General features: G+C 43.3%; 1 pseudogene; it reads right to left on the reverse strand.

Annotated features, from left to right (window-relative positions):
• Positions 1-554: 554 nt before the first annotated feature.
• Positions 555-10,898, reverse strand: part of LOC143040195 (uncharacterized) — an 11,677-nt pseudogene continuing 1,333 nt past the window's right edge.

The following is a 10,898-nucleotide window of genomic DNA, read 5'->3' on the forward strand; positions in this document are numbered from 1 at the left end:
CGTTTCCTGTAGACAAAAAACTGAGGGGTTGATTAGGGAGTTGAAAATAACTACTAAGTATTTCAGCGGCTTTGACCCATCGTTTTTCGCTCATATTTCCGAAATAACCATTCACATCAGCATAATACATTAGCACAGCTTAATTCACAAGTGAATTTATTTACGGCGTTTACTCTTGACATCAAATGTCTCGCAGCCGACACCCGTGAAGTAAATCGAACAAGTGAAGTTGTGACGTCATCACAAACTACTTCGTGTATCCCATCCTCCTCCCCTTCCCTCCTTCCTCCCCATCTCCTCCCTCCTCCTCCTCCTCCTCCTCCTCCTCCTCTCTCTCTCTCTCTCTCTCTCTCTCTCTCTCTCTCTCTCTCTCTCTCTCTCTCTCTCTCTCTCAAAAAAAAAAAAAAAAAAAAAAAAAAAAAAAAAAAAAAAAAAAAAAAAAAAAAAAAACATGTAATAATAATTGAATACGATGCACCCGGAAAGGGAATTCAATAACAAGTTTATACATATGATGGATAGGGAAATTATGATAACTGGACATGCATTTTGTTTCATTCCATGCCACTATGGATAAACAGTTCATCCTCGTCATTGCTGCCCATGGTGATGATGACGGGTTCCACACTTTCAGGTATGCTGTCCGATGACCAGTACTTTTCTTCGAACGATCTGGACCTTCTCACAGCACCCGCCCACACCTCCTTGGTTGCGATAAGCTTTGCCTCCTGGAGCCACGCTTGCAGATCTGTCCGAGTGAGCCGCTGCAACGTTGATCGCACGTGTTGCTTCATGCAGCCCCACACTTGTTCGATGGCGTTTAATTCTGGATGAGCTGGTGGCAAACGGATGACCTCATGACCCCATGATCGGATAATTTCGTCAACCGTGTAGCGTGGCTCGGGCCGGTTCTCCTTGCAGATCAGTAGCAACTCAGGGCGCGTAGCATCTGGTGGGAATGGTAGGCTGCGGCACTCCAACCATTTCACGATCTCCGCTTTTTCTTGTGGCAGTGGTGGGGCAACGGGTCTCCTCGGTCAGCTGACTGTGGTAGGGTGCGTTGTCAAGCACCAGCACCGATGGCTCAACGAGCGCCGGCAAAAGCTGTGATATCAGCCAGCGAATGAATAGGGCGCTGTTCATTTCACCACGGTAGTCTCCTGTTTTGTTTTTGGCAGGGTAGCACAGAAATGATTCGTCAATGAATCCCTCATCTGTGCCACCTGCTACTACCACAAAGCGCTCACCCTCCCCAGGGGGCACTTGACGGCTGAAGATGACACTAGTGTTAGGCTGTGTTGTGTCCACCCACTCTTTACTGTGGTGCATTCGGGTAGTAAACCACGTCTCGTCGACGTAAACCACCAACTTCACTTGTTCGTTTTACTTCACGGGTGTCGGCTACGACACACTTAATATCAAGAGTAAACGCCGTAATTAAATACACTTGTGAACGCACTATAACGTCAAAAATTAGGGCAGGGTGTGAATTAGGTTGCGCTAATATATCATGCTGAAGTGAATGGTTATTTCGGAAATATGAGCGAAAAACGATGGGTCAAAGCCGCTGAAATACTTAGTAGGTCATTTAATTTACTTCTAACACCTCGGCAATTCCACTGGATGATTTTAATTTTTATTCTTATTTGTACTTGTATTTATTTATTCTATTTTATTCATCTATTTATTTTTTTTTATTTGCTTCGGTTTCTTCCCTTCTTGGCCTTAGTGGGAAAGGTGTGTTTTGCCCCCGATGCAAGGTCCGGGCTGGATATAGGACTTAACAGTCGCTTACAGGAACCGGAGGTCTCCATTTGAACAGCCTCTTCCATGCGTGTAGGCACACGCATGGGAAGCTCTGGGATGGTCGGGGAAGGAAGGTGCGAGTGCTTGGTTTGTTTGGTAGGTGGGCGGAGATCTTTATCCTTATCGGAGTGCTTGCTCTCAGTTTGCGTTTCAATGGTTCTGTATGTTTTCTTTACAGCCGAAGCATAGGAAGTTGCTCCGGAGGGACTAGTTAGGGTAACTAGTCTTTCCATCACACGCTTCCGTGCTTCGTAGAAGGAGATGCCACAAGTTGCTTTCTCAGTACAAATTTGTTTTTCTATTTTGAAGGTGGGACAGTCTCGGGAGGTGGACGCATGGTTGTTGTTAGAGGGGCAGTTTACACATTGAAACACGTTTGCAGAACAAGCATCTGTAGGATGTTCGTCTGCACACTTACCGCACACAATCGTTTGTTTACTGCAAAACTTTGCAAGGTGACCTTACTTAAAGCATTTGTTACAGCGCAAAGGGTTGGGGACATATGGTCGTACTGGGACATGAATGTATCCAATTTTGACATGGTCAGGGAGGGTTGTTGAATTGAAAGTGAGGATGATGAGGGGCGTGTTCACTCGCATGTTCTTTTCCCGGTCCAGTCGCGTTATGAATTTAACATCTAGAATACCTTCGGCTTTCATTTCTTCGAGGATGTCACATTCGTCCATGGTCATCAAATCTCTGCAGTGGATTACTCCTCTGCAGGAGTTGAGTGACCTAGGGAGGGAGGCAACACCAAAGGTATGAAACTTCCTGGCCTTGAGCAAGTCGCGTGTAGCTTTCCCAGAGTTGGTGGTAACTTGGAGGTCTCCGCTTCTAAGTTTTCTAACTTGATTTATACCATAAGTATAAGAAGATAGACATTATTTAGAATAAAGGGATTGAGGTCAGCTAAACGGGTTTGGTCGGAGTGGAGAAAAACGTGCCTAGCCTTGTCCGGGTTGATATTAGGGTCGTCAGGGGAGGTGTTTCTAGTTTGCAGAGGTGGAGTTGAAGACTCCATCCTGCACGTCGGGGTGGGGGGACAAGCCCCTTGGTACACAAGAAATGTGCTCAGCAGAGCCAAAGGATAAAATATTATGGGGGTCACACAGTTCCTTAGCGACTGGCGACAGCCGCGTGGAAAGACACACTGTGTGCCCAGTGGGTTGTGTTGGTGTGGAGGAGAATTGTATTTTATTGTTCTGTTATTTATTGTATTATTTACATTATGCTATTATGTATTTATATTATGTAATACAATGTGTTTTGTTTATGTAAGATATCGCAGATGCGATGCGCGCCTTTTGTTTTGGCGCGAATTGGAGAGCGTGGCGTCAGTATCTAAGTAGCCTTGTAAGCAGACGCAAGCAATTGTGATTGTATAAGTTTGTGTGTATCTAAATATAATATTCCACTTTTAATTTTTTGCGCACTCATTAGCCACCCCAATACATTAAATGGTGGCAGCTCAAAAACAATCATTGTGCACATCTTCACAGACTGAAATTAGAGTGCTCCGCGTCCGTTGTGTTCTTTTTCTCCCATTTTCCTTTCCACAGGCTACAGGATTTGTTAATAGTGAGATACTAGTGTTTTCGCATTGTGGACCAGTGACTTTATTTTACGTAACCATAGCACCAGATACCAGCAACAGACATTGTCAGGACCCTTGGGTACATGCCGCTGTGTGATTTAATCTGGACAACGTTTTCCCCGGAAATCTTCGTGGCCGGCCTTCTTTGGGACTGATATTGCTGGCTACGTTAGTGGGACGGTCGTCTCAAGTCACTTCGTGCCTTCCAGTTAAATTGCACCGTGGATGGGGACGGATTCGTGATTGCAGTCTCAAAATTTCGCAAGTGTATTGCTCTGTGCCACAGACTTTGGCTACCTTGTTATCAGTTTTGTATCATTTTTGCCTTCGGCATACTTGTATTGTCATTTTTTTTTAGACTTTGTGCATATATTGTGAATAAAAAATAAAAAAAAATCTTCAATCCGGTCGTGTCTTGGGCGGCCATTTGTATGACGTCACTCTTTGTTTACCTTTTCAAATGTGATCCCGCAGTGAGTCTAGTGTACATTTACGTACGTATTAGTGCATTATACATTTTTTACGTAATTTTGCTAATTACGGTCTTCCTATAAAAAAATTCTTCATTATTGATATATGTATTGCATTGTTTCTGTGTTTCAATGCTTCTGTTTGTGTGAATTATATCATTTTCTTACGTTCGTGTCCCATGTCCATGTGATTTCTCTATATTATTATTATTATATATTTTTTTTACATTATTTCATGCTTGTGCTAGTGTGTTGTATTTGCATTAATTATTGCTTGGTGTCAGTGATTTCATATGTTCTTACGAAGTGGGTTACGGTTGCCAGCTCCTATCATGTCAAAGTCGAAGAGGCCTTCGTTTATCAGTCCACTAAATTCATCTGAGACAATGGCTCACAAGTTGACGTTGCTCCATCAGGACCCGTCATTAATTAAATTCTCTGGGCAAGATCCTCATTATAGGGCGGCTGATTTTATCCGCCAATGTGAGGACGCCATTGTCCAGTCCAATGTTTCGACGGGGCCTCTCCTTTGTGAGGTCCCAGATTGTGCCAAATTTCTCTAGCATCGGAGTTACTATCGGCGTCGTGTTTAGATCCTAAATCTTTGGACTATAATTATGACACCTTTAGGTCTAACTTCCTTAAACTTTTTTCAGATACTCCTGGTGGTGGTGGTGCGTTTCATTGGTGCTTCAAACTGGCTGATACTCTCGTATCCCGACTGGGCACTCTTGATTATAGACGAGCGCAAGCTCAGGCCAGTATCCTTGCTGTTGACGCTTTAGAGTCACTTTCACAGTCAGATTGGGTAGATAATAGCAATATCTCTTTAGACAGATTTCGTCTTATCATTGAATTTCTGTTCTATACCCTTTTTTTGGTCCCTTCTGAGAGAAGAGCGGCATCTTCTCTCATGTATAAGCCTGATGAGACTCTATTGTCTTTTGCGTCACAGCTTTCTCGTAAACTAGGGGAAGTACCGTCTAGTTCCTTGTGTATTAGCAATGCTCATCAACATGGTCATGTCCCTTGTTCTCCTCAGTTCTCTCAGTCTACAGTCCCTACTCATAGTTCCCCTCAATCTGCAGTTACCCCCCTCCCCTGTTATGTACCTTTTGTAACAGGTCTGGTCATTCGAGCGACTTTTGTTATCACCGTAGGCGCCAGGTACACAAGTCAAGACTGTCCCGTGTTCGCAGGAGTGTACCTACTGTTTCTTCTAATCTGTTGCATGACCTTTCCAGAGTAGAACCTCCAGGTAGACTCAGTTATTGCCATATCCATGGTCATTGTAAACACTCGACTGATCAATGTTTCAAGGTTTTGAAACTTAGGGATGAGACTTCTCACCAGCCTCGTCAATCCCATTTTCCCCAGCGCGTGTTTCACACCCCAAAGAGTTGACCAGCAATGTTCGGTCTCAAATAATTCCTTTTGTGGCTGTTGAGTCTTCTCAATTACTTACCTTTCAATTTATTACTAGTGATACGCCTCTTTCTGTCACTGTAGATATGCAGAATGTAGTCTCTTAAGTAGAAAGGCTTACTTTGCTCTCCCTTTATCTCCCTTTTGTAATAATTTGCATTATGTGCAAGGTTCTCCCTTGCTTGTTCATGGATCTGTTTGTCTTCCCTTACAGTTTCCCTCGCATGCTACAGTCTTCAATGTCACTTTTGCTGTTGTCTCTGGCATTGCCCTTAAGTGTGATTGTCTCTTGGGTATTGATGCTCTTACAGCTCATAGCATAGATATTTCTCCTAGTCGCCGTGTAGTGACTTTCTGCAATTTTGATATCTCTGCTTCGGATAGGCCAGTTTCTGTTTGTGATTCTCCTGTGCTTGATCAGTCCGCACATGTGCCTGTCCCAACTTCTAAGCGCTCTACCCCTGTTGCTCATTGTGCTGTTCTAGGAGAGAATCTTATTGAACCTTCAAGTTCTGTTCGAGTTCTAGTGCGCGTCTCAGGTGTCCCGATTGGGTCTGACGTTCTCTCTTTGCCTGACTCTATTCGTATTCGTCGGCTTCCCCCAGAAGGAACTCTCTCCACTATTCGTGAGGATCATGTTACCACAGCAATGGTAACCAATGTCACGGGTGCTCCTATTCCTCTCTCTCCTGGCAGTCACTTAGGCTCCTTTGAGGTGGTACACGTTCCTGCTTTCCAGGATTCGCCTATTATAGCAGCTTCTGTTCTACAGTCTCCTCCAACACGTGACCCTGCTCACTTAGCTTCTGAGCTTGCCACATTTGTAGGCGAGATTGATTTTCCTGAAGAGACGCCTCGTCTCCTTGACCTGGGTTTGGCTTTACCAGGTGATCCGGTAGGGATTACGGACCGTGTGGTTCATAGAATTTATCTTCAGCCAGGCACTCATCCTGTTTACGTCCCCTCTTACAGGCTACCTCACTCTCGTCGGCTTATAGCCCAGTCCTTGGTTGACGATTTATTGAATGAAGGTATTGTACAGGAGTCCCACTCAGAGTGGAACTCGCCTCTTCTCCTGGTGCCTAAGAAAGATGGATCTTTTCGTCCTGGTGTTGATTACAGGAAAGTTAATGAGGTCACTCTTCCAGATCATTATCCTCTGCCTATCTTAAGCGAGCTTCCTCAGTCCATTGGCACTGGTAATACGGTGCTCACCACCTTAGATTTAAAAGCAGGTTTTTGGCAGATACCCTTGGAGGAGAAGTCTCGTAAGATCACGGCCTTCTCGACTCCCAGTGGGCACTATGAATGGCTTCGTTGCCCCATGGGTTTGCGGAATGCTCCTTTGACTTACCAGCGTTTAGTTAACTCCATTTTTCATGGCTTAATTGGGAATGGACTTTTTGTTTACCTGGATGATTTGATTTTAGTTTCCAAAGATGTGGAAAGCCACTTGTCTAAGTTGTCCATGGTCTTGCAACGTTTTGCTGAAGCTGGGTTGAAACTCAACTTACCCAAGTGTTCCTTTTTCAAGGCTAATATCCAGTTCCTAGGTCATGTTGTAGACAAGCATGGTATCCATACCACAGGTGAAAAGATCAAGGCAGTCAAGGACTTCCCTATACCGAAGTCGGTTGAAAATGTACGTTCCTTCCTTGGACTTGCAGGATACTATCGTGCATTCATTAAAGACTTTGCTTCAATTGCTTCCCCTCTCACTCGCCTTCTCAAGAAGGACTCTTCCTTCCAGTGGCGTGATGTCCATCAGACAAGTTTTGATTCCTTGAAGCTTGCTCTTACTGAAGCACCTGTGTTAGCTTTCCCTGATTATACTATCCCCTTTACTATTTGTACAGATGCTTCTGGTACAGGTATTGGAGCTGTACTCATGCAACAAGTAGATGGATGTAGACCTCATGTTACTGCATATACTAGTTGCATTCTTAACAAGCCTGAGTCCCGTTACTCTGTTACTCATTTAGAGGCCCTGGCAGTGGTGTGGGCTTTAAAGCACTTCCGTGATATCATTTTTGGATATCCTATTACAGTCTACACGGACCACACTGCTGTCACTCAGCTTTTTAAGGGCAAGAATCTGTCAGGCCGCCTAGCCAGATGGTTCCTCACGATCGAGGAATTCAATCCAACCCTAAAGCATATCCCCGGGCGTGCGAACCATGTTGCTGATGCACTTTCACGGAATATCCCTGTTGCTGCTGTTACCGTGATTCATAACTTTTCCCTGCAGGATCTGGCCAAAGCTCAGCGTGAAGACCCTGTTTGGACTGCTGTCATTTATGCTTTGGAGTCTGGTGATGATTCCACCTTACCAGCTTTGCCAGTACCTCTGTACCAATTTTCCCTGCAGACGAGGTTCTCATTCGTAATGTGGAAGTGTTTGAGCAGGATGTGGCACAGCTAGTGATCCCTGAGTCTCTAGTTCCCGTTGTTTTGTCCCTTGCTCATGATGCCCCTCAAGCTGGTCACCCAGGTCGTGACAAAACTCTGGCTATGGCGTGGAAGAAGTATTATTTGCCTAAAATGCGACTAGACTTTACCTCTCATGTAGCCCGGTGTAGTTCTTGTGCCCAGAAAAAAGGTTCTACGAGCACTGCTCCCATTTTAGAGTACCCTACTCCTTCTCGCCCTTTTCAGACTGTGGCTATAGACCTTTTGCAACTGCCTCGTAGCACGCAGGGCTCTGTGTATGTCCTTGTGTGCGTGGATCACTTTAGTCGTTTTGTGGTCTTAGCTCCCTTACGTAACAAATCTGCACCAGTTGTAGCACATGCTTTAGTTTCCCATGTTTTGTTTCCATACACCACTCCTTCGGTGCTCCTTTGTGATAATGGGACTGAATTTAGGAACGAGGTTTTGGCAGGTATTTGTGAACGTTATGGTATCAAACAGACATTCGTGACTGCTTATCATCCCGCGTCCAATGTTCTTGTGGAGAGGACGAACAGGAAATTTTTAGAGATCCTACGTCACCCTTGCTAGTAATTTTCATGAGTCTTGGGAGGATTGGCTTCCCCATGTTAGTGCTTGTATCAATAGCACCATTAATGTTTCCACGGGCAAAACGCCTCATTATGTTATCTTTGGAGTTGAGAAACGGCTCCCATATGATGTGCTTGACAGCCCTGCTCGTCCCCTCTACAATGTAGATGACTATAGTAAACTACAGAGTCATGTGCTGCATGCCATTTATACTTCTGTTAAGGATAAACTGGATGTTTCAAAGGCCGACATGTTGAAACAACAACATGCTCGTGCAACACCTGTGACCATCAGTGTTGGTGATCATGTTTTCAAAAGCATGCCTGATCGCCAGTCAAAATTAAATTGTGAATTTGAGGGCCCCCTTTTGGTGACTGAACGCCTACATCCTAACAAGTTCAGGATTTTTGACCCCTCTACAGGCCTTAGCGAGATTGCACACGCTGATAGGCTCAAGAAGACTCAAGTGCCTATCCCTACCTTTACCCGGCCTCCTCCTGGGCCCACACCAAGAACTATGCCTTGTTTATCTACCCCTCATTGTTATGACCTTAGGTCAAGGGGTCCTGTAATTACCTGAACTTTCATTGTGTAGTGTTATGTATTCTTGTGATGTTTCCCATTTATGTATTCTTGTGATGTTTCCCATTTATGTATTCTTGTGATGTTTCCCATTTATGTATTCTTGTGATGTTTCCCATTTATGTATTCTTGTGATGTTTCCCATTTATGTATTCTTGTGATGTTTCCCATTTATGTATTCTTGTGATGTTTCCCATTTATGTATTCTTGTAATGTTTCCCTTTTATGTATTCTTGCATTGTATTTTGTCGTGTTTAGATATTAAGTATCATGTCCCGGACGTCCGGCAATTGTTGTATTTGTATTTTTGTTAACTGGCGCCAGTCTTATTTTCCTTTTTGTGTTGTCTGTATTGTCTTTATGTCCTCATATATGTATGCGTTTATTTAATGTATTTGGGTGTGCTATTATATCCTTTTGTCCCCCACTTCTGTCTGCCACTGTTGTGTTTGTGGTATGTGTGTGGCTTATCTTTGTCTCATTTACATTCTCTTTGCCTCGGTCAGGTTTTTTTTCTTGTTTGCTCGGTGAGGGCACCGAGTGGCGCGGGCCGAGCGATGTGTTGGTGTGGAGGAGAATTGTATTTTGTTGTTTTGTTATTTATTGTATTATTTATATTATGCTATTATGTATTTATATTATGTAATACAATGTGTTTTGTTTATGTAAGATATCGCAGATGCGATGCGCGCCTTTTGTTTTGGCGCGAATTGGAGAGCGTGGCGTCAGTATCTAAGCAGCCTTGTAAGCAGGCGCACGCAATTGTGATTGTATAAGTTTGTGTGTATCTAAATATAATATTCCACTTTTAATTTTTTGCGCACTCATTAGCCACCCCAATACAGTGTACGGGGTCTACATTAGTCTAAACTACGATATATTTTTACTAGATTTCGCCGGGCCGGACGACAGAGGAGTCTCACGAGCCAACAAGGACTCGTGCGGATCCCGGAGAGCTACGAAGAAACGAAAATGTCAATGAAAGAGCTGGGAAATGCCCAGAAGTGAGTGGCAGTATTAACTGCCAAGATGAAAGCTATCCAACGTAACGTTGGATTATGAGTACTGGTCAACTCTAGAGAGTAGCCCTAGCAAGTATGACTATCCTCGTGTAAGTGCCGACTGTCTGCTGGCAAATGCTGCCGATGTCTGATGATGATAGTAGACAAACAGCTGACTCCATATAGAACCCGAGCTTGCGGGGAGGAACGAACATGGAATTGGTGTAAACACAACTTGCGAAAATTGCTTGTTACTTCGTTATCAGAATTGCTAGAGGTTTATCTATTGTCAAAAATCCGTTGTTTTGATTGATATTATCAATGATTGATATAAAAGCATATTCAAAACATCTATGTTTTCATATTTTAATACCTTAGAACTATTCCAGTGAGCACTGTGGCCTGTATCGAATCTACGTCTAACAAGGCTGGTATTAATGTCGTGAAAACCAACTCAGTAACAGTTGGCAATTTTATAAGAAATAGAAATAAAAATAGGGAAAATGTTCATCAAGCAAGTGTTTACTGTGTACCATGTTCAGGTTGCAAAAAGGTGAAAGTTTCCGTGGTGTCGATAAAAGAATATTGGAACATAAATATGATATGAAAACTTATAATATGAATAATGCCATCTACGTTTCATAGGATGGTTTTCATATTTTAATACATTAGAATTATTCCAGTCAGCATTGTGGCCTGTATCGAATCTATGTCTAAGATGGCTGGTATTAATGTCGTAAAAAACAGCTCAGTAACAGTTGGCAGTCTTATAAAAAATAGAAATAAAATTAGGGAAAATGTTAGTCAAGCAGGTGTTTACTGTGTGACATGTTCAGGTTTCAAAAGGTCTACATTGGTGAAAGCTCCCGTGGTGACGATAAAAGAATATTGGAACAAATATGATATGAAAACTTATAATATGAATAATGCCACAACCAATCCTTCATACAATCTCCTCCTAGCATCCATTCCCAAATGTCTATTTCTCATTACACTTTTTAATCCCTTAAGGCATTTACT

Source organism: Oratosquilla oratoria, chromosome 28 (assembly GCF_046742065.1).
Source record: "Oratosquilla oratoria isolate Oo_2021 chromosome 28, ASM4674206v1, whole genome shotgun sequence".
NCBI classification, from domain to species: Eukaryota; Metazoa; Arthropoda; class Malacostraca; order Stomatopoda; family Squillidae; genus Oratosquilla; species Oratosquilla oratoria.